Source organism: Cupressus sempervirens, chromosome 8 (assembly GCF_028749045.1).
Source record: "Cupressus sempervirens isolate cs-2001-9-10 chromosome 8, ASM2874904v1, whole genome shotgun sequence".
In the NCBI taxonomy this organism is placed as follows: Eukaryota; Viridiplantae; Streptophyta; class Pinopsida; order Cupressales; family Cupressaceae; genus Cupressus; species Cupressus sempervirens.
In genome coordinates, this window is record NC_143125.1 from 553,882,909 (window position 1) to 553,908,967 (window position 26,059).

At 31.4% G+C, this 26,059-nt stretch overlaps 1 non-coding gene and 1 pseudogene across 1 annotated transcript; both read right to left on the bottom strand.

Annotated features, from left to right (window-relative positions):
* Positions 1 to 26,059, bottom strand: part of LOC149543627 (histidine biosynthesis bifunctional protein hisIE, chloroplastic-like) — a 125,529-nt pseudogene that overhangs the window by 1,459 nt on the left and 98,011 nt on the right.
* Positions 24,155 to 24,259, bottom strand: LOC149543628 (U6 spliceosomal RNA). The gene has a single exon (XR_016355806.1). It is a non-coding gene; the product is annotated as a U6 spliceosomal RNA (small nuclear RNA).

Genomic DNA, 26,059 nt, shown 5'->3' on the forward strand with positions numbered 1-26,059 from the left:
TCAAAACTATGTTCAAGTGTCGATTGCTTTGTTATTAACTTAGTCAAAAGGTATTTTTTCAAGAAGAAACAACTCGTAGAAAGCTGAGGAGTCAACCAAACTAAATCTCTCTAAAAAAATCCTCTCTTTCATTTGGCCAAAAACAAATTCCAAGAAGATTGCTAGAATCTTGCTGCAAGATATCTGATTAGCTAACCATTAGAATTAGTTAACTACTTGGTAAGCTATGTAGGACACATCCAAGCAGTTAGCCTCAATGTTCATGGGAAGGATTGTGTCTGACCGAAAGTTAGGATTAGCTGTGCTCAAACTACTCTTAAAGAATGGATAAAACTCTAACATTCTGGGAAACAAAACTGAAATTCTAAGAGGGCAATGTATTTTCAAGGTATTTGATAAAGTATGACAAGTGTGCTGAAAAAAAAGATTGTTGAAAGTGTAAGAATGTGGAACAATCATTATTTTATCACTGATCTCAAACTTGCTACTTGCTGGTGAAACAATTGCTTACTTTGAACTGAATGCTATTATTTGTTGAGTTATATGGTGTCTAAAAGGAGCACTAACATCATATAAGAAAGTGATGATATAGTGTATTGTTTATCTACATAAGGCTACAATGAAAGGTTATGGAAGCTAAGACTTTAAAAAGACTATGTTGCAAAATCTATCTACCAAGCCTAATCGAGTGAATAGTAGGAGCCGAGCCAATTTAGTTCAAGCCAAGAAGAAAATTAGTATGTGTTGAGAAACAAAGAAAATTTAGTTAGTGTTGAGTGATAGTAAATTGTTCTTTTGGCTGAGTAAATTTTAGTGGATACCGAGCAACCCAGTGTGTACCAAGCATCAAAGGTTAGTTATTGTCTAGTGACAGCATATAGATTTTAATTGAAGATTTGATGAATCTGAACTGACAAAGTTGATTTGTCAAATTGTGTAAAGTGTGTTAAAGATAATATTGAAGAGTTGGTGGCACATAATTCAACATAAACTATTTTGAGATTAATATAAAGAGGATTGTAAGAGAAGTTTCTAGAGGAACAAAATAGAAACGAGGGAGGATTCATTTAATCCATCCTAAACCTATGGCAAAGCATTTTTGGAAATTGAGCTGCAAGAGATCTAGATTTCCTATTTAAGGAGATATAAGGTCACAAGCAAAATGTCAGCTAGGAAGTTAGAGTGTGAGTGAAATGACAAGGAGTCTTAAGGTACTGCTACATATGGTGGTCAAATGAATGGATTTTTAGATGGCATACTAAGAAAGAAGGCTTAATGTGGTGAATTCTTGAATAAGTGAAGAAGTTATCAGAGACAAAAGATTTAATAAAAAGAAGAATCGAGAATCAACTTAGAAATCTCAAATTTGCAAGTGATTTATTTTTATAAGATCAAGTCCTATTGCTACATTCTAACAATTGTATCAGTCCAAATAAATCTTTTGGATTAAGGTTGACCTAACACTTATTAGTGAATCCTTTAATAAGGTGACATTCTAATGGATTATTTTAAAGTCCTCTAATAATGCTCACTCCTAATAGGGTGATTGAAATCATTTAACCAGATCACATTTACAAGTGTGTATTGTAATCTTTAATAGGGCTAGCTCCTCAAAGGACTCACTTTAGAAGAGTGAAAATTAGTATCATGTTACTAGTTAGTATCTTGTCTCTATCTCACCTGAGACATTGGAAAGAAGCTTATCTCCATCCCACCTAGTCGCTCACACATCTCAAATACCCTTGAAGTTGTCCTATCCTTGACTAGAATCGGGGCGGACATTACCTCCCACATGTAAGGCACTCCCACAGGTCAAGGAAAAATGGGAAGCATGTCCATGGCTACATCCAAATAAAGGCTCAACTAGAGTAGTCAATGAAGGAGATGGTGGACAATCACATTGGCATCAGCCAAAATTTATACACCCTAGCTGAGTTCTCCACAAAAGTTATGCATTACTTTGCCACTACATTTTATTTCCTACAAGTCAATGACTATGTGAAGGATTTGGGAAATGAGAACGAAACTATCCATTCTATTTATAGCTTCCTAGTGGAGGATTGGTTGAAGACACTTTTGGAAGAACTTGTTAAAGAGTAGGGGGTGGATGTGAATAGGAACAAGTCTGGGGAGAAGAAGAATGAGGGAAGCTAGCCCTAATTATGTTTTTCCTTTCGGTCTTTACGTGTTCAATCACTTTGAATTTTTTTCCCTCTACAACCTTATTATATAAGTTAGAGGAGGTGAATGTGAATAGGAACAAGTCTGAGGAGAAGAAGAATTAGGAACTAGGAAAGAATGAGGGAAGCTAGCCTTGATTATGTTTTTCCTTTTGGTTTTTATGTGTTCAATCACTTTGAATTTTTCGCCCTCTAGGGCCTTATTATATATATATATATATATATATATATATATATATCTTATTAAGTGCTAGACTAATAGCATCAATATGATCCTTTGTTGTTGGAATGCTTTTCCATTTTTTTGGTTGATTAGTAACAAGACCGATGGTAACAAGCGTTCTATTCTAGAACTTATATGTTTTTTAAAGTATAAAATTGGTATTAGTTAGATAATTGGGAAGTAACCTCTGGTTGATCCTTCAGCCTTTTTGTACTCTGTGGTCAAGCCCACCTCCTTGTGGCTACTATATAATACTTTTAAAACTTATGTTTACATTGCTACAAAGTACATTTGACCCAAGATAGCAATATATTAAGGATTGAGATATCAAATGATCTAATTAATGCATGCACCTGCAAATGTTAAGTACTAAAATAAATTATTTGTACATTTGGACCTTGGATAATTGATTCACCTTACCTCTCAATTATTCTAAATATTCCAACAATTGGTATCAGAGCTCTTAATGCTTGAGAGGAAAAGTTTGAAGGTACTTAAAGCTAAAGTTCAAGATGTGCAGGAAGGAGGTGCCTAAGCTACACTAGGACAATTTTTCTACATGGAAAAGTTTGATGAAGCTACACCTAGGAGGTCTTTGAGATTTTTCATAGATAACCATTAGCACAATGTATATTGATATTGATGGACCACTTATCACCCAACAACTAAAATAAAAGAAAGATCATAATCACTTAATGTTGGAGATTGCATCTGCCCTAAGCTATTCAATGTTTGATGACATCAAGCGATGTAATACTAAAAAGAAAATGTGTGGTGCCCTATAGAAAGTATATGGAGGAGATAAGAATGTGTTAAGAGCCAAAGATGAAAGCCTAGGAGGAAAGTTTGATGAGATGAAAATGCAACAGGGTGAAACTATAGTCTAGTATTGTGGAAGAATCAAAGAAGTTGTAAATGCAATTAGAGGATCAAATGAAATGATTGAAAATGAGATTGTGATAAAAAATGTATTGAGAACCTTGCTACCTATCTATGATATTTGATTTTATTCTTTTCAAGAATTGAGATGTACTGCTGGTAGTAATCTAGTCCTTGAAGATTTCGTTGGTAGACTTTCTACTTTTGAAATTTTAAATTTTAATAATTTTAAATTTGAGAATTTGTATTCTTCTTTCAAAGCCAAATTGGCACTAAAAGATCCCAAGGATAAGAATAAGAAAAAGGTAAAACATGTTGATAATGACCATGAGTTAGATGATGATGACATAAAAGAACTTGAAGCACTGTTGGCTTGGAAATTTCATAGAGGAAAAGGAAAATAAAAGGGTAATTTACCCATCATATGTTTCAATTGTAATGAATTTGGTCATATTGTTGCAAGGTGTCTAGAGAAGAATGACAAAAGATATGAAGACAATTTGAGAGGTAGAAAAGATGAGAGCAACAAAGGTTATAAAAACAAAGGAATGAGATGTTGCTACATTGTTGAAGAATAATCAAATGAGGAATTAGATGATCATGATGATGAAGTTGTCTATGTTGCTATGAAAGATGAATTTGATGAAGCTAAGGCAACTACATTGGTACCTTATGTGACCAAAGAAGATAGATGGATCATTAAAAGTGGATGTTCCCATTACATAACTAGAAACAAAAGTAATTTCATTACCCTCAATCACTATTGTGGAAATAATGTTATATTTTGTAATGTTGCACCATGCGTAATCAAATGTAAGGGATTGATAAGACTGGTAGACAAGATCATGTGTGACAATGCTTATTATGTAGAAGGACTTAACTATAATCTATTAAGTGTGTCACAATTGAATAGTTTAGGACACAAAGTTGAATTTGAAGGAAGCAATCTATGATGCTAATGGTAAACTCATTTGAAGTAGAGATCACACAAGAGGTAATCTAGTTTATCTTGAAATGAATGAATACAATTTTCTTCTTGTGTAATTTGATGGTGTGTGGCAATGGTACAAGAGGTTATGTCATCTAAATTTTGAAAACTTGGTCAATATTAGTAAGATGAAAAGAGTCAAGGTTTTCCAAAACTGAAAAAACCTTCTAATTTGATTTTCAAACAATGTCAATTAAGAAAAATGACAAAATCTATTTTTGAGAGTAAGACTCATACCTCAAATGAAATTCTTGAGTTTTTTCATACTGACTTGTGTGGACCAATTGATGTGCAAAGCTAGAAAGGTAACAACTATTTTATCCTATTTGTTGAAGATTATTCTAGGGTGATGAAAATTATGTTTTAAAGAGAAAAATATGATTCTTTTCAAATGTTTAAGTGGTATTTGGAAAGAATTGAAAAAGGAATAGGTAAAAGTGTGAAGTGTTTGAGATCTGACAGAGGTAGAGATTTACATCAAATGAGTTCAACAATTTTTGCAATGACAGAGGAATGAAAAGAAAAACTTTCGCAATGAGGACACCTCCACAAAATGGGATAGCTAAAAGGAGAAAAAAACTTGTGGTGGATTGTTCTACAACACTAATAATGTAGAAGAATGTTGCTTTGAAATATTGGAGAGAATCTATCAGTAAAGTTGTCTATACATTAAATATAGTAAAAGTCAAGAAAGGTACAAATTTCACTCCTTTTGAGTTATGATATGGACACTTACCCAATGCAAAATATTTTAAGGTATTTGGAAGCAATTGTTATATTCTTAAGGACTATAGAAAAAGTAAACTTGATGCAAAAATTGATGAAGGTATATTCCTAAGATATTCCACAGGAAGCAAAGCTTATAAGTGTTTAAATACAAACAATAACAAGATTTTTGAAAGTGAAATTATAAAAGTTGATGAATATATAGAGGTACATGAAGATGAACCAGAGATGGAACTTGAGGAGTAAAAAACTTTTATATATTAATATAAAGGTATGACCACTGAGGAACTTGAGTATTAGTCTTCTAATATATAAAAATTAGTGACTGATGATTCATATACAATGGACATTGAGTTGTAGTCAAGGACTGGGTTACCCTTTGAAGATGGGGTACATTGAGATGTCAAGTTGCCTGATATATAGAGAAGCACACAGTTAACCTGAGATTGAACTTCAAGAGAAACCTATTAAAGAAAGAAGAACAGATCCAAGATTATCAAAATATGTCCAAAGACGTGACCTTGATGAAAAAATCATTACAGATAAAGAAGGTGGACCAATGACAAGAAACAAGTTAAGGAGTGCAACATGCTTGTTAAGAATACATGAATCTAAATCAATAAAGGATGCATTGTAGAATGAAGAATGGATTACAGATATGAATGAAGAAATTCATCATATTGAGAAGAACAAAACTTGGTCATTGGTACCCAAACTAGAGAAAAAGAGTGTTATTGAAACCAAGTGTGTGTACAGAAATAAGTTAGATTAGAATGGTGAAGTAACAAGGAATAAGGCAAGATTAGTCTTTAAAAGATATGCACAGGAAAAGGAAATTGACTATGGAGATACATTTTCCCTAGTTGCAAGATTGGAAGGAGTAAGAACATTGCTTACTTACTTTGCTTATAAAGGATTCAAAGTTTATCAAATATATGTAAAGTCTATATTTTTGAATGGTATACTAGAAGAGGAGGTTTACATTGAATAAGTTGAAGGTTTTGTTGATCCAAAGAACAAGAACATGGTGTATCGATTACACAAAGCTTTATATGGTTTAAATCAAGTGCTCAAAGCATGCTATAAAATACTTTATAATTATGTTGTGATTATTGGTTTTGAGAATACTGATGACAACAATAATTTTTATTTGAAGACAAAAGAAGGTAAATAAATTTTGCTAGCTGAAATATTTTTTGATGATATCATATATGGAGGAAAAAATGTACTATACAAGATATTTGAAAATGAAATGATGAAAGAATTTTTGATGTCTATGTTTGGAGAGATAAAATTCTTTGTTGGTTTACAAGTATATCATATGAAATATGGTATTTACATCACTCATTCCAATTATCTAAAAGAAATCTTGAAAATGTTTGGAATGGAAGATTCAAAACTAGTTAGCACTCTCATAGTGATAGGACATAAACTATCAAAAACTATTGAATCATATGAAGTTAATCAAACATTGTATAGATTAATGATTGGGAAAATATAATATACAGTTGATAGAAGAATTGATATTGCTCTAGCTCTTGGGATTGTTGTAGGGTTTCATGCAAATCCTAATGATAATCACTTGATGGATGTTAAAAAAAATTATGAGATATTTGAAAGGAACATAAGACAATGGTCTATACTATATGAAGAATGAAAAATTTGAATTGAGAGCCTACACAAATGTTGATTGGCTTAGAAACATTGATGATAGATAAAGTACAAGTGGTGGAGAATTTTTCTTAGGAAAAAGACAAGTGAGTTGGACTAGTACGAAAGATAATTGTATTTCACAATCTATTGTTGAAGTTGAATATGTGGCTACAATAGTGAATTGTACAAATGTGGCATGTATTAAATAGTTACTAAAAGGAATGAAGGAGGAAATAATTTAGCCAGTGGTTATCTACTATGACAATACAAGTGCTATATATATACCCAAAAATCCTATGATACATGCAAAGGCAGAGAACATTGCAATCAAATATAATTATTTGAGAGAATTGGTTCAAGACAAAGAAGTGAGAATGGAATATGTAAATATAAAGGAATAGATAGTTGATATATTCATAAACATTTTACCTAATGATGCACATGAACATCTAAGGGGTAAACTAAGGGTGATACCCCTATCCAAATCTACTTAAGAAGCACGAGTAGTTCCCTAAATCAACTAAGTTGAATGTCATATCTTACAACTTGATGTAGTGGATCTTACTTGAGGGGCTTCTTAAAGTAAAGGAGTTGAAATAGAAGATGTATAGTCATAAGAAAGGTGACAAAGGGAGAACCTAAAATATTGATATCTACATATTTAGATGACATGTCTTTGGCATTGTTGGCAAAGAGGGAGAATATAATAAAGAAGATTGTTGAAAGAGAATATGAAATAGAAGAAAGAGGGATAAATTAATGATGGAGACAGATGGAATGGTATAAAGAAAGAGGTACACAAAGAGAGTTGATCATAACAAATAGTTTAAGAGTAGCCTATATAGAAGTGTTGAATAAAGATAGATGGAGAGATTTCAATACAAGGTATTAAGCTTTATTTTTGGTATTGTTGTTAGTATTGGTTTTCCATCAAGGCCAAAGAGGAATATTGTTGGAAAAGAAGATTTTTGAAAATATAAGAATGTGGAACAATCATTATTTTTTCACTGATGTCAAACCTACTTCTTGCTAGTGAGACAATTTCTTACTTTGATTTGAACGCTATCATTTGTTTCATTGATGAAGAAGATTTGAAAAGAAAGAATAACAAAAGTACCTAGAGAAAGGTTGAGTTTTATGGTGTCTAAAAGGAGCACTAAGATTAGATAAGACATTGATGATATAGTTTATTTTTTATCTACTTAAGGACACAATGAAAGGTTATGGAAGCTAAGAGTTAAAGAAGACTATGTTACAAAATGTGTCTGTCAAGTTTGACCAAGTGAATAGAAGGAGTTGAGCCAATTTAGTTCAAGCCAAGTACAAAATTAGTATGTGTCAACTAATGAAAGAAAGATAGTAAATGTTGAGCAATAGAGAAAATTTAGTTATTATCGAGCAACATTAAACTACTATATTGGCAAATTAAAAAAAATTTATGCCAAGCAACCCCATTTGTGTTGAGTGGTAGAGGTTTGTTATTGCTGAGTGACATCATAAAGAGTTTAATTGAAGATTCAATGAATCTTAGCCAACAAAGTTGATTTCTTGAAATGTGTTAAGAATTTTGAAGATAAGATTGATGAGTTGGTGGCACAAAATTTAAGATAAATTGATTCAAGATGAATTTAATGAGGATTGTAAGAGAATTTTCTAGAGGGAAAAAATAGAAATGAGGGAGGATTCATTTAATCTAACCTAAACCTATGGTGAAGCATTTTTTGAGATTGACCCACAAGAGATCTAAATTTCCTATTTAATGAGATACAAGGCTAGAAGAAAAATGCTAGTCAGGAAGTCACAGTGTAAATGAAAAGACAAAAGCTTAAGGTATTGCTTCATATCAACGCTAAATGAATGGATCTATAAATGATATACAAGCAAGAAGGATTAAGGTGGTGAATTCTTGAAGGGGTGAACAAGTTATTAGAGACAAAAAAGAGTGAATGACAAGCAAAATGGAGAATTGATTTAGAGATTTAAAATTTGCAAGTTAGTTGTCTTTATTATTAGCTCAAATCCTACTACTACTTTATAACAATTGTACTAGTCTGTATAAATCCTTTGGATTAAGGTTGACCTAGCAGTCGCAAGTAAATCAATTAATAGGTTGACATTCTAATGGAATGTTCTAAAGTCATTTAAAAAATCTCACTCCTAATAGGGTGATTGAAATCCTTTAACTAGGTCACATTTAATAGTGTGTATTGTAACCTTTAACATGGTTGGATCCTCACAAAGCTCACTTTAGAAGAGTGAAATTTGATTGCATTTTACTCACATTTTTTCCTAAATTGGGTTTCCACATTAAATCCTTATGTCCAAATTATGTGGATAATTTTTTGTTAACTTATGTTTACGTTACTACAAAGTTCATTTGACCTAGGGTAGTAATAAATTAAGGATTGAGATATTGGATGATCTAAACAATACATGCATCTATACAAGTTAAGTATTAAAAAGTTTTATTTGTACATTTGGACCTTGGATAACTAATTCATCCCCCCTAGTTATTCTAAATATTCCAATATAAGGTGGAGGTCACTAATGGAAGAACATCTCCTAGTTAGTAGCATCCAAATCCATTTTTTAGAAAAATATGGCACTCAACATTGTTGTACCCCATCAAAGGCTTGATTTGGGTACAATTGGCATTCCCTCCATACAATAGAATTATTAGATAGTTACAAACCTATTCCAAGAACCATTTCAAACTTAGATCCTTTCCACTATTATAGTTGGGTCTTGATCAGATTATTATTAGAAAGTTCGTTCTAGTCTCACTATCTAGGTTAATATACTGAAGATAAAAGGATGTTCTCACAACCCTACCCATTGTTTAGAGCATGTTCCAATTTTGAGAGACCTACCCAGTGTTCAGAGAGTGTGCCAATTCTGAGAGATCATAATTTGAAGGGTTGTGTTAGACAATGCCACAACTAATATAAACTTGACAATCCCTTGAGAAGGCTAGTTTGTTAGTTTGAGACAATTAACTAGTGGTAGCGCTAGGCAAGGAGATGGTAGCTAAACTAGAGGTGAGATTGTTAGGAACTCTGATAAGACATTGCATTAATTCTTTGGCCGCATAGGTTTCACTACATCTTCCTATTATTCCTCATTGTTTAGGTTTTTTGTTTATTTTTGTGTTGTCTCATATTCAAAGTTTTTCAATTTTCTACAATGATAATTTTCACTGGTGTACACTCTAGCTCCATTTCCAAATTTTACATGCTTTGGTGCCTCATCTCTCAACTTAATTTTTCTAGCAATTTTGTGCAATGCAATTCTAATTGTAGGACTAAGCTTAGTGTCTATAGATACAATTTTCAATTCTTGAATGTTCCCAATAAAATCCCCTGTTTAAATATGGAGAAAATAAAAATAACTATATGTAAGTCACATATATCCATATAGCATCAACAAGAATCTTTACTAAAAGTTGAGTCCAAATTCATTAAAAGTAAAATTTGGGAAATTGAATCACTAAAATAGCATACAATGAAATTTTCTTGTCAATGTCTCTATGTGGGTATAAATGTGTGTATATTATACTAAAGATGATTGGAAAAATAGTGAAAATAGAAATTTCAATTTTTATTTTACTGATAAATTAAATGTAATTAGCAATTATGACTTCATGATGTAAGTTAATAAATCAATATAATAATTTTATTATCATACTATAGTGTTATATCTAAGCATTATATTAATGTGTTTCATTTCACACTATCCTTTTATATAGACTGATAATTTAAGTAATATTATAAGAAAAAAATTAAAGAACAATGTCTTTAAGTTAGTGGTTAAGGATTGTCAAATTTAATAATCAATGACCTTGCCAATCTAATTACAATTAAAATGCAAATTTTAAATTTTCTTGTCAGATCACTATAACATAATTTGGAAAATTTTCAGTCCCTTTCCAAAAGGCTATTATATTAGGATTATCTTTTAATTATTTTAGTAAATATTAACCTCAATAAAATTACTTAAAATAGAGCCAATAATACACCCAAATTGAAAAAGTTGTCAGAAACCATTAGGATAAAAATCTAACTATACTGTAATCATACCAATGAACTATAATAAAAATTAAGGTCAACCAATGGATATTTTCCCCTAGAATATTAGAGAACACACTAAAAGTCTAAATTCAAATTGGAAAGTGTCAAGTTAGTTCTCTAAACCAATTGAGGTCATTGCTAGCATCAAACATCTGCTCTAACAAAGCTAGTGGTAACCAAGAAATTTAAAACCAACTACAATATGGAATTGACTAAAATGAGGACCTAATAGTCCTCCCTCCCCAAACATTAATTTTCCTCATATGATATAAACAAAACCTTAAAATCATCAAATTGATCTGAACTAAAATGAAATATGATCCCAAGACTTGAAAGTAATCTCAAAAAATTCCCACAATGCATTCATTGCACCACTCTAACTTATAAACCCATCATACCAAGTTTGTGCTCTCTTCTCCTATGAGTCACTTATTATGATAATAGATAGCTTCCATTATCATTTTTTAGTATCTAATGGTTATATATTGTAATCTTATGTAAATATTGGAATATTTCTAATATTTATTTTATTGTTTCTAGAATAGTGTATTTTAATTCTTTATGACCATTTGTTAAACAAACATGATGTATTCACTTGTATAAATTGATCTCATGATCGCGTTTAATATCAAGAAAATATTTCCCATTTACTTTGTAATATGGTATCATAGCCAATACTCTAAAAAATTTTGAAAATAAATATAATTTCTTGGTTTAAATTATCTTCATTTTATTTTCAAAATTATTTACATGCATATTTTCTTTCAACTCTCTTTATAATCTGACTAGGGCTTTTTGTTCTAAGAGATTTGATTTCTCCAACTTATGGTTCGGTTCTACAACCCATTTCTATCAAGATCTGTCTATTTTTTCTATGCATTTACATCATTTTGTGAATTTTTTTAATAGGGCCATTTTTGCTCAAAATTCTTTTTTTTTTTTACTGGATCAAAAAATAATTTATAGATTCTTGGTGGGTTTTCTAAAATCTCAACTAGGTTGTATGTTTCTTCTTTTGTGCCTCAATTTTCAGGCCAACCAATCTAGAAACCAGTAACATATTATTTTTGGATTTTTCAAGCTCTATTGTGGGTCACCCTTAAATTTTTTTGGGTCCTCCTATTTTTTGCCTCGATGAATGTACCTTCATAGATTTTCATGTTTTTTCAATGAAAAATGTTGTATGGCATCATTGACCAATATTCTAATCTAGAACAATTCAAAATTCAAAGGTCAAAAGTATGACACTTGGAAGGAGTGGATCATACAAATTTTTATATATTAGAATACCAATGAGATTGCTTCAAGGGTGTTACAAAATGTTTTATTTTCCTTGGTACTAATCAAGTTTCATGGGATTTTAATAATCAAGAGACAGTGATGCTTCTCAAATTATCCTTGGCCGATCATCATCTCTCAAATTCCATCTAGCAAGATATGTTTTGAGATATGGACACATCTCAAAGGTCTTCATAAGACTTTTGAAAAAAGAAGAAATTTTTTCATGAAGAAAATTAAATTTTCTATTATCAAGGATGAGAAAACCTGACTCCAAGCTCACCTAAATAGGATTTAGGAAATCTTATTTTTGTTTCTTGCTATCAATTGCAAGCTAGAGGAAGAGGTTATTTTTGTTATAACTCTCCAGATTTTATCAAATTCCTATGAGGCTTTGATTGAGACTCTTAACATCATGTCTTCTTATGTTGATATGAAGTTAACCAGCCTAAATACACTTCTTATTTAGTAAAATTGGCAAAAACTATAGTTTGGTAGTAGATTGAGCTACAGCTCCATAGAACAAGCCTTTATTGCCAAATCCTTTCAGAAGGATAAATGCCTATTTCAATAGTCTTCTCAATAGACATCTTGTAATCTAGATTTAGAAGGCTCCCAGAAGAAAAATATACAATGTAGTTATTGTCACAAGCTTGGGCACATGAAGGTTGACTATCGGAAGCACTTAGCTTCCCTATCTAAGCAATATGGTTTGCAACTCACAACAAATAGGGTAAAGCACCTTGAGTAGACATCATCTTCCTATTATGCTTTCTGACAACTTTGTGGTCTAGATAGATTAACCATTAAGGGAGGGTATAATGATAATAGATAGTTTCTATTATCTTTTTTAGTATCAAATGGTTATCTATTGTAATCTTCTATAAATATTAGAATGCTTCAAATACTTAGTGTTCAATTTCTAGAATATAATTTTTCTATTCTTTATAATTGTTTCTTAAGGAAACATCATTCTATCTCTTGTATAAAATGATCTCTTGATTATTGTTAATATCACCAAAATATTTTCCAATTACTTCATAATAAAAATAATGTGATTGTCCTCTTAAACCAAACTGAGATGCCTAAAAAGGCTAAGTTTTATACCATGGAAGATCTCACACCAAAGCATCCTAGTATTGTATACATATGCAACACACAATCCAACATGATCTTACATAACAAGAGAAACAATCTATTCAAAAAGAAGACATGGTCCTTAGCATATCTCATCATGATGCCCCAAAAGTGTGTTGGAAATATATATATATATAATAGGCTAAGTTACTGAGAGGGGAGGGGTGAATTAGTAACTAAGAAAACTTTTTCTTTATTTACTAAATAATCCTTCATGTGTATTTTGATCTAATTATATGCATGGAAAACAACATAAAGCATTAAACATTCATAACACTTTGACAAATAATATGGTGACCCATAAACCTTCCAAATAGAAAGTAAAACTAGGTTGGGGATGATAGCCACAAGGTTTAGTATTGCAGTATAAAGTTGGCCTATTAAGACTCACAATAATCACTTCTGATGATTTTCCCTGTTAGGAGCAATAAGAACTACTAGGTCCACCTTGCAAAAGGATTTACAAACATACAATGAAGTATGCACTTGGTAAAGAGATTTATAAAATATTTTTAAGTCTACCTTGTGAAAAGATTTAATTGATCCAATTGTTAGGATGAAAGAGTGGTTGATCTTTGATCTGCAACTTGATTTTTTGAATGTGATTCTGTTGAGTGTAATGATCACCTTGCTATGATAAATAAATCTTTGTTGATCCTTATATTGATGTATCCTTTTTACTTCTCACTTATACTCTTATATCATTGTTCACAAATTACATATCATATTTGGATGTGATACAATACATTAAATATATACCAATACAATTTACAAATCAACAAATTTGGCTACAATACAAGTTTACACAAAATACACAAAGTTAGCCCAACTGTAGGAACATGGGCTCATAAGGCTAACTTAGTGAGGAAATCCACTATCAATGCTCACCATTGTCATGTTTTCACTTGACATAGAAGTTCAATCCATATTGATCATTTCTAGGTAGTTTGAACTCGATCTACACTGGTGACTTAGTGAATACTATGAAACTTGGAATATAAATTGAATCACTTGATTCACACTACATATCTTGGTTAATTCTATTACTATGAGATTGGTATAAACTAAATCACTTGGTTAATACCGAGTGAATCAGTCAACACTGGATTCACATTACTGAAACTACAAACTCGGTAAGCACTATAGAACTCAGTTTGCACTGATAATCAACAACTTGGTAGAAACTTCTTGGCACAAACTAAATATTGTTCCTTGAACTTTGTATTAACTATAGAACTCGACAAAGCTTGAAATTCTTGGTTAACATGGTTAACTATACAATAATCTTGATACATAATTATTATTCAAATAAGTGTGTGTCACTAAAAACAAACTTGAAAAAAAAAACTTATTAATCAAAACTAAATTCTTAAAAAAATTCAAAATAATCTTTATTCTCCACATCTTCAACTCCGTAAAGTATTATGTTTTTGAGATTTTTCAAAATTGATTTTGTAAAAGATATTTATCTGAATATTTGTACATGTATAGGTATGATAATATGATATTATGATCCTCCCCCATACATATATATACAATATTATATACATCTTCTCATCTTTTACAATATGCTTTACATGTTATATACATTTACATCTTCTCCCCCTTAACATATGTTATATACATCTTCTTCCCATTTTTGACATAAATCTTAAAGGTGTACTATATATAGTAACACTAAAATGTGAGAAGAAATCAGAATGTACCTTTAGAGTCAGTGTCATTGTCTTGTCCCAAATTTATTGCAATAAGTTGCTTGTGTGCAATGAAATCTAAACTTCTACTAGTAGTTTTATCATGTGGTCAACAATAGAGAAGTTTTTGTCATGGATGAGGGGTTTAGAATGTGCAATATGTTTTTGCAATGCATCCATGTTTGGGAGAATCATGCCTTGTATGTCTATTGGTGTAGCTCTTATCTTGGTTTCTTCTCCTAGCAATTCTTCCCACATATCAATTAGAAATTTGATCTTTTTTTAGTGGGCAGAGTTGTAACTCGGGTCAAGTTGCAACTGTTGTGCACTCACCTTTAGATCTTCATCAATCTTTGAAAGTTTATCTTTAATTTCCTTGAAGAAATTGGAAGTGTCACAAAGTTTACCAAATAAAGAAGCCACATTGTTGCAAGAGGTTTCCAATGAGCCTAGATTAGTAGACAAGTCTACTTGATGAATTGCAATATTTTGTGCTACTAGCTCCAAAACTTTATTCTCAAATTTTTTCTTTGCTCTCTACAACAATTTCTCTTAAGTATTAAAATATTCATTGAATTTCTAGGCTACTCTTGCTAATTGGGCCAAAATTAGTTAAGAAATGCCAACCTCTGTGTTGAGTGCCTTTGTAAGAATGTTCTTTTCATCTTCAAGAACTTGAAATTCTTTATTTACTTCCTCTCTAAGCCTCTACTACTTAGCTTTCTTCTGAAGTAACTCTCCAACTATGTGCATCTAATCAAGATTAAGATTGGAGATATCCCAATTCAGGATAACTATCTCCTCATCAAGATCAATGTCTTCTTCCCTTTCTTATAACTTTTACACTTGGTTGGGGCTTGGTCTCAACTGTCCTTGTACTTATTATTTGCATGCTAGGAATACAAACAATAGTAGAAATAGTATGACTGGTAGAGAAAGTAGATACTGCACTTATTGAAGAAATACATTGTGTAACCAAAAATGATGGAGGAGGAAGTGTTGATTGCCTGGTAGATGAAGTGCTTGTTACTTCTATCAATGAAGTATCATGTTGAACAGGTGCAAATAATTATTGAGTGCTTGAACTTCCAATGTTTGACACAACTAATTCTGTAGTAGCTTTCTCTGAGCTTAATGTATTCAATGCTTTGCTTGGAGAATGAAGAAGTGAGGCTATGACCACTACTGCAATCTTTTTGGGTTCAACCTCCTTAACATTATAAATCTCAGGTAGATCTTCTTTAGTAGCTTCCTATTCTTGTTCCCCATCATCTATATTGTCATAATGTGTTATCTCTTCATCATTAATTTCCTCTTCCTTGTCATGTTCACCATCATCTTCATCCTTGTCATTGACATCAAAAAAAAATCACTCTATTTGTGAAGATTATAAATTTTTTTCCATGTGTTGTTTGCATTCCTTATCACATGTTCAATGTCATTAATCAATATCCAAAAACTGGTAAACTTCAAGGTAAGTTTCTCTTCATTCTACTCAATGGATTCTTTCACCTCCTTGTCATTCAATATCGACATGAGTTGCCTTAGGGTTCGTTCATATATGTCTTTAGTAGTTTTTATAGCATGTTCCCATCTTGGCTTAATTTTCTCCATTAAATCACTTAGAATCCATTGAGAAAGTTGGTCTAGAGAATATTTTCATTTACCCATCTGTAGTTCTTATCTCATACCTACGTGGTTTGAAATTTGTCATACTGGCTCCAAACTCAATTTCCTTCAACTTTTTTTGGAATGAGAGTGGTGGTCCTTTCAAGATTACATCTCTTGCTTGTTTCCTCTTGGATGCATTCCTTGTAAACACTGTAGTAGGTGGATTTGTAGGTTTTATTATAATAACCATACCTTTCTTCTTTATTGGCTCTTCTCCTTCCAACTTTTCTTTATCTTCTACATCATCTTCCTCAATGTCATCTCCTTTACTTTTAGTCAATAGGAGAGTGGAGCTGGTTTGTTTTAGTTTTGATAAAAAAATTTACTCCCTTTGTTGACCTCTTGAGGGAGTTTTATCTCTAATTCAATTCTTTCTTTTGCTTCCTCATATGTGCCAAAATATGTAGCTTTTGGATCAATGGGCTAATTTAATAATGCTTCAATGATATCCCTGGTTTCATCTATATTAACCTCATAATCTAGAGGTTTGGCCCATACAATTGTTAGTCTAATTGCTTATATGTACATTTTATCACAATCAACCATAAAAAAATCACCTTTGTACTCTTCTACAAGTTTCTTAGGTATCCTAAATCTATTATTCATCTTGTCCTTAAATGCATCAAAATAGTTATCCATTATTCTAACATATTTTTCTCTCATTTCTACTATATACTAATTTATTTGGCAAAGAACGAGTACATCTTTTCTCCACACAACTATACCTTTTGATGGGAAGAACTTTTACACAAAGAAAAATACACAAGTTAAGAGTGAACCAAACTCACAAGGGTTGTTCTTTAAAGTTCTTATGCTCTCCATATTTTTGTTGAACTGATTCAACATCAACTCAGATATGTGAAATGACATATCGTTCTTGACCATTTTGAATGTGAGATCCACTGCTTCACTGGTATATTATTTAGATGACTTGAGCTATATATCTTATGTACAATCAAATGTATAGAAAACTTTATATCCATATCTATTATGCAACTAATCTTCATTCCCCTTCCATACCACTCTACAAGGGTTTTGGTCATTTTTGCCTTGGTTAGCATTGGAAGACCTATGATCCTATGAATCATTTTCTTCATTATTAAAATAGGTTGCTCCAACCATAATTTCCATTTATGCACATGCCTAAGGAAAAAACTTATCCATCAAATCTAAAAATCTTGTGGCATATGTGGAATGTGAGTCAAACCCTTCACTTCTAGATGTTGATCCTCCTATTTTAACATGTCATTCACACACAATTTCTACAACATTACATCCATTTCCAAGGTTCCTATATCTTGGATAGAACATAAAAAATGTGGATAAATATCATTAATCAACAATACCTTACCTAGGATTAGAGATTGTGTTCTGATTGGATCTAAGGTTTCCATAACAGCTAGACTAAGCTTGAAATTTGGTGCTTTCCATTCAGTGACTTGAACCAACATTTTGGATCGTTTATTTATTTTACTGATATGGGATGTCATCACTTTATAAGGTTTGCAAAGACATAGAGTAATTTGTATGGATTGCTGGGATGCACTAAAATCACTCTGCACAAATGGCTCTTGAAAATTCGCAGTGACAAATGAATTTGATTTCTCCCTTTTTATCAAATTTTTCCTTTTAATCACCATAAATACATAGTATGATCATTTTCTTGATGACAAACTACCTTCCACTTGACTTGCATTAAATGCTCAGCAGAATCATCTATGACTTGGTGTCCACACAATAATTTTAGTAACTCCTCACCTTGCTCAGTAGGGTCTTGCAAATTGAACTCACTCGGTAATGACTAGCATTTTCTTGAATGCTCAGTGATACATTTGCATCTTCAATGATGATGTAGATCTTTCCATTTTTCTAACTAGAATTGATGTAAGATGTCTACTTCAAAATCCTAGTTTTAGTTCTCCTTGTGGGAGATCAAGTGGAAATGCGTGAGTCACCCAATGCTTGAGTGACATGTTCTTCATTGCTCGGACTTGCAATTTTAGAAATTTTTAGAATCTATTACTTTCTCATTTTCTTTCTAATGTTATTAGTTGTTTCCTTCTTTTCATCTTCAATTCTTCTAGTATTCATATAGTTCTTGGCAAGATGACCATGTTTTATACAAATGAAACATCTTTTGGTGGAGTCTCTTGTCCTCATGTGATGTCTTGCACAATTCATTCCAATGTGTCCATATTCTCTAGAGTAATGAAATTTGCACCAAGTTTTATAGTCCCAACCAAATATAGCTTTTAAAATCTACTCTATGGGATTCAATATCTTAGTTTTTCATTTTGATGACTTGTGCCCATGCTTCTTACATTTATGACATTTTCCTCCAAATCTTGGTTTCTTTTTGCATTCATTAGCTCTATGACCATGCTAATTACAATTGTAGCATTTTCCATTGAATTTAGCTTTGTCATTGCTCCAATATTTGTTTGATTTATGACCTATCTTGCCATAGTGATTGCAAGTAGGTCTTTGATTCTTTTGAGCTCCTTGCTTAGATGATTCACCTTCTTATGTATATGCAATTCCTGATTTTCGTTTCTGTTTGTATTGAATTTGCCCATTTAGTTGATTCATGTCTTCTTGAGATTTCATCACCCTCTCATTGCTTTTCATTTTAGTGTTTAGATCATTCTGCAATCTTTCATTCTCTAATCTTAGATTCATGATTTTCTCATTTGCATTAGTAATTTGAGTAATGCAGTCTTCTTGCTAATGAGATGGGTGTTGAATTTCATTATTCTTTCCTTCTAGCTCTTATTTTATCTTATTTTTCTCTTCGATGACTTCAAAGAATCTTACTAACTAAATTTCTTGCTCTCTTCTTAGCTTTCTTACTTCTTCATAAAGTGTATCATTCTTTTCTAATATTTCTTTGATTGCCTCATTGGCTTTCTCTGAATTGCTTCTTGAATGGATGTCCTCAATTCTTTCTTCAATGTAGAGTTTTTCATTCATTTGGATTGCAAGATCTTTTCTTCTTTTCAAGGGTTGAGAGAGTTGTTCCTTTGCTTTCTTGAGTTTCCCAGTAGCTAATTCCAAATCCATATTTTCATTATCAATAGCCTTATCAAGTTTGAATACCTCCATAGTCTTTGATCTTTGCTCAAGTTATTAAAATTTTCTCTGAGAACCACAAATATCTAATACCAATTGTTGGAAATATATATGATAGGCTAAGTTACTAAGAGGGGAGGGGTTAATCAATAATTAAGAAAACTTTTTCTTTATTTACCAATTAATCCTTCATGTGTATTCTAATCTAATTCCAAGTATGAAAAACAACTTAAAGCATTAAACATTTATAACACTTTGAGACACAATATGGTGACCTAGAAACCTTCTAAATAGAAAGTAAAATTAGGGTGGGGATGATACCCACAAACTTTAGTACTACAAAATAAATTTTTCTTATTAAGACTTATAATGATGACTTTCGATGATCTACCCTATTAGAATCAATAAGGACTGTTAGGTCCACCTTACAAAACAATTTACAAACATATAATGAAGTATGCACTTGGTAAAGAGATTTACAAATGATAGTTCAGTCTACCTTGTGAAAGGATTTAACTGATCCATCTGTTAGAATGAAATAATGGTTGATCTTTGATCTAAAACTTGATTTACTAAATGAGATTCCTTTGAGTGTAATGATTACCATGTTGTGATAGATAAATCTTTGTCAATCCTTCTAATGTTGTAGCCTTTTTACTTCACTCTTCTTCTTTTATATCATTTTTCTCACATTACATATCATATTTGGATGTGATACAATACATTACATATATATCAATCTAATTTAAAAATCAACAAAGTGAGCTATAACACAAGTTTACACAAAATACACAAAGTTGTCCGAACTATAGGAACTTGGGTTCTGAAGACTAACTTGGTGAGGTTCTGTTATTCAACATCCACTATTAATGCTTAACATCATCATGCTTTTGATAGATGTAGAAGCTCAATCCATACTAATCACTTCGAAGTAGTCTGAACTCGGTTTGCACTAGTGACTCAGTGAATATAGTGAAGCATGGCATATAAAATGAATTACTTGATTCACATTGCATAGCTTGATCAATTCTATTACTATGAGCATGGTATAAACTGAATCACTTGGTTAACACTGAGTGACTTAGTCAACACTAGTTTCACCTCACTAAAACAGTGAACTTAATAAGCACTGCACAACTTGATTCGTATTGATAATCACCAACCTAGTAGAAATTTCTTGGCACCAATTGAATAGTGTTCCTTGAACTCATTAAAGCCTAAAATGTTTGATTCAGTGCTATTAATTGTACAATAAGCTTGGTAGATACTTATTATCTAAAATAGTGTGTGTCACTAATAAAAAACTTGACTACAATGTCAACAAAGTGATGTACATTAGTCCTTTAGAAGAGGTTGATATTGAAGAAGACAAAAATGTTAAATCTCAAAATTATAGTATTGACCATTCTTTTGATATCATGGACTAAAAAAAAAATCATTAGCACTAAATCTCAAAGTGTCAAAAGGGAAATGTTGAGTACACTGACTCACCCAACCAACTCCAAGCATTAATGAAACTCTATAGATATGTAGTTTGAAAACAAGAAATGACTGTAATAACTAGCACCACTAAAGTCTCAATTCAAAATAATTGAACTAGTCTGGAAAATCTTCCATAACTTGCTTCATGTTGTTTCTCAAAACCATTCTACTCAGTAACTGATGTTTGCAAAATCTCTATAAAAATGTTAGGGTGACATTGAAGAGCACACAATTATAGTGAGAGGAGGTGTGAATCAGTATAATAGTAACTTTACAAATTTATAACTTCTTATCCAAATGATTTCTTTAGTAATCTTAGATGTTGAAATAGAAAATTATGCACATTAGTTCACAAATACACAATGATTTACATGAAAATCCAATATTGGAGGAAACCATAGAAGTAAAATAATATCTTTATATAAAAACTTGTTATTTTAGAATAATTTGTACACTACAACCTACTAGAGACTCCAACACCTAAAATTTATTAGCACCAACTCACTAGAAGCTCCAATTCTCATATTTCATAGGTATCGACTAACTGGAAGCACTGAAAATCTCTACCTATCTTTGTCAGCACTGACCAACTACATACAAACTATTTTTCCACCTTGACATTATTGTCTACTCAATTAATGATAGTTATTTTCCTATATTTTAAAATTTCTACTCCAATTATATATATATATATATATATATATATATATATATATATATATATATATATATATATATATATATATATATATATATATATATATATATATATATATATATATAATGTTTTCCACTTATTTTCCTTTTTCAATATCTCTCTTCAAATGTATCAAATCAGAAATTTGATTGTACATATATTAATATAGTGTTCTTGCTTCTTACATAGCTCTTACTTTCCACACCTAATCTTCATCCTAACTTATTTCAAGTATATCTTTCCTTTTATAAGTGTTTCACACTTAAAAAGTATGTTACAAATATATCAAATTGGAATATCTAATATAGCTTTTCCTTTTCAGCACTTTACTCTTCTAATATATTTTTTTCCACAAACTCTCTTTTCCAAACTTTCATCATGGTGATGTTAAATCTGTTACAAAGATGATTATAATTTTAACAGAAGGTTCTTTCTAATCTATCATAAATTTCACTTTAATCTTACTACTTTTATATGCAGATCTTAGAGTGTGTTTCTGACATCACACTCTACTCTCCACACTTTGGTGCATATGATCTTCAATGTCTATATAATGAATTTTTATGCCAGTATGTATAGTTCATTTTACAAATCTAATGCAATGCTTTTACTTACTACCTTCCCATAATCTGGTATGGAAAATAATATTCTGCTATCACGTCTTGCCCTAGATCCCTTTCTTTTCTTGCTTATGTGGCCATGTTGACTTGGTCAAATGAATTAGACTTAATTAAAAGATAAATGAAAGATAAATGTTTTAGATTTTTAAAACTGAAATGATTATTAGTGATGGATATGTATGTGGTAATTACATTCGATGATGATGTCATGCTTATAGTTTTGATTCAGTTAATGTTATCTCTTAATGATGATATAATTAAGTTGTTAATATTGATCGATACCTACTCCTTGTTATGGTTGTGAGTGTTTGAGTGGATGTAGGGATCGTTACGACAGAAGTGTGGTTGAGGTAGAGAAGGCTAGCCTCCTAGAAGGGGATGTGTCAGATGACCATGCGACCACACACACGTCACTTAGGATACATATGTTTTTTTTTTTTTTTACACTGCATTACTCATGCTAACTTTGAAACATTGGAATGAGTTTAGAGATAACCTTTGATTTAATTGAGATATTATGTAATGTGCACAAATAGAATGTTAAATTACTAATTTGTCGATGGAAGACTTTTGTTTATGTTGATTTTTGTATATGAAAAAGAAATTTAAAAAAGCCTATTTTGGATGTTGGTGATGGGACCTTAGAAGAAGTATATAATTTCTATCAACTTAAATAAGCTTATATCCATATGCTCACGTCATAACTTGTGAACAAAGCTTTTTCTTTAAAAAAATCTTGCAAATAAAAAGATGTGGAAGCTTCCGTGGGGGAGTTAGATCAGTTATGCACGCATTATGGTGTTAAGATAAGGTTTTGTAAAAAGATAAAAACATAGGGAAGCCGAGCAAAGAAGGGGGGGAAAAATATAGCAGGGATGACACTCTAGGAAGAAGGGCTGTGGGAGCAGACACAACAATAAGAGACTTCAACACCCAGGTTCTTTTTTTATTTTACATTCTCTTAAATTGCTTAGTAGGCGATTTCTACAGTGTGCCTCTGTTTTTTTTATTTTTAACTAAGACGTACTAGAGCCATTGAACATTGTTTGATTGTATAACCATGAGAATTGACTGGAAATAATAATAAAAAAATGTAATTTTGCTTAGGTTTGGGTATGGATGAATGGTAGTTGAAAACCCCCTAGAGTCCCCCTAAGCTGTTATTACTGGTACTGTGGACGCTGAATTCATTATTGTTGTACCTTAAAAATGTTTTGCTATTAAGTTAAGCTGGAACTATTAAACATTTTTGCTGTTATAGTTATACAATGTGTCGTTGAACGTTTTTGTTGTTACATTTGTACATTGTGTTGTTAAACATTTTTGCTCTTACAGTTATACGTTGTGCTGGAACTATTGATGCTAAATGATTGGATGTTACCTTAAAAATTATAAATGAGCCCTGTGAGTGTTAAGAAAACATTTTGCTGTTCCCATAAAATGAATTTGCTACTATTAAGTGCTAAAATATTATGTAATCGTATTCTACTCTCATGCAATACAGGTCTCTGTTATAGGAGGAAGAACAAAGATTTTTGGTTCTAAGATTTTTAGATTTTAGGGGTTGAATTAGAAATGCTAATAGGGTATTCGAATCGTAATTGATGAGTTGTGTTCTTTGAGATTAAAGGGGATTAAATTTTATGTTTATGTTTACTCCACTCCAGTGCATTACATCTATAACACTGGAACAAAAACCTAGAACAGCAAATACACTTTCTCTTGAATGTTTGAATCAGTGCTTTATCATGAGAAAACTTTCTAAAACATGAATATTGTTAGAGTTAAATAAAAAATTGGACATTTTTTGATTTATGCGTGTCATCCTTGCGTAGGGGCCATGCTAATCTTCTCTGTATCATTCTTTACTTTGTGGTTGGCGAGGTTAAAGCGCCTGGGCCACACTTTCGTCTTGAGAAGTAGGTGGGAGATGTCATATAGCTTTTGGAGACTAGAACCACTGGAGAACTCATTGGAAAGTCATCTCAGTTTGATTGCCCAGCTCATCATTTGAGATGTACTTATTTACCACATTGTAACTCGTTTATGGACAGCTGCTAAGCTGATGCTCAAAATGTAATGAAAAGAAAAATGCTGTATGTTGATCAGAAAATTTTGTAAATTATATTAACTGTTGAATTGCTGCCAGTTGTTTCAGCAAGTCTGTAATAATGTACGACATGACATGGATGTATGTAAAAAAATTGATGATGATCATTTTAACGATGTATTATTATCTTTTGTAACAAATAGTTTTACTTTTCAACTTTTATGTTATTGATTCTTTTTTCACATTTTCTGGTTGATGATGATGTGGCACAGTTAGTCTAGGACTGGTTCTTTACATCTTCTCATACACAACCTCTCACATATGCTTCACATAGCACACCCTTTTCATACTTTCTTCATCTAACTACCTTCACTTTTATATATTGTCAACTTCTTAGAGCCGCATCTTTTTTTATCAAATAGTAACTTCTTCTTTTAATTAAGTCATATCTTTTCATAAACTTAATTACCTTTAAACAAAGCAAAACATTTTCATCCATTGTTTTTTAATGTATTTTATTAGAAACAATCGTCTTTATTAAAGGATTTCTTTTTTCTGTAATGACTGAGTTTGAAGCTATCGATGATTCTTACATATTATCTCTGACTTACTAGTATTTAATTTATGTATATTGGTGTCGGTTTTAGAAATTATTACTACAAAGGCAAATTTCTTTATCGAACACATGCACTTTGCTTTTTCTTTTGTCAGATCTGGATCTTTTCATGTTTCTCTCAGAAGATGTTATAATATCTTTGTTGTATTGTCTGCTAAACTACTTTATTGACTTTAGCTTGTCTTATTCTATTTTCTCTTCTTGTTTATTTTCGTTAAACTTGATTAAGTTAATAGGCTTCACTCCTTGGGAGATCATGGCTAGTTTGTTTGGATTTTCCAACAGTATTACATTCAAAAATAAGAAAGTTGCCTTAAACTTGATTAAATTAATAGGTATAATTCCTTGGGATAATGGCCAATTTGTTTGGATTTTTCAACAATCTTACACCGAGAAATAAGAAACTAGCCAATAAATCAGTGGGTAGGGGTCATGGAAAATGAAGTAATGTGTTAGATTCATCAACATGTGGAAGACACCTTGATCACCAGTCAATTTCAGAACACAATGGTTTCATAGTTTTTTGGAAATCAACACTTAATTAAGGGCCCATTTGGCTACAAGAATAGCAATAGGGGAATAGGAATAGTTATTCTGGAATAGAAAATGGGGCTATGTATCCCTGTTCTCTGCTTGGTTCAATCAATATTTGACGGGGAATTTGTAGACCCCAAAATTTATGTTTTCTAAAATAAATAAAAGTGGAATAGGAACACATATTTCAATAACACCTATTTGGGTGGAATTGCCAAACCTTATTTTTGAGCCAAAATTGGAATACGTATTCCTATTTTACTTCATATTCCAATTTTGATTTGGTGCATCCAAATGAAGAATTCAAAATTTTAAGAATTTACATATGCCTATTCTTCTTATAATCTCGATGCTAAATAGGCACTAATCATAGGAATCAACGCTTTTAGTTTTGTTGAATTTTTTTTTTCAAATTCACTTTTACGAGTTTATATCTAGGATCCAAATCATCGGTGATTTAGTTTGTTTTATTTCTGGAATAACTACTATATCATT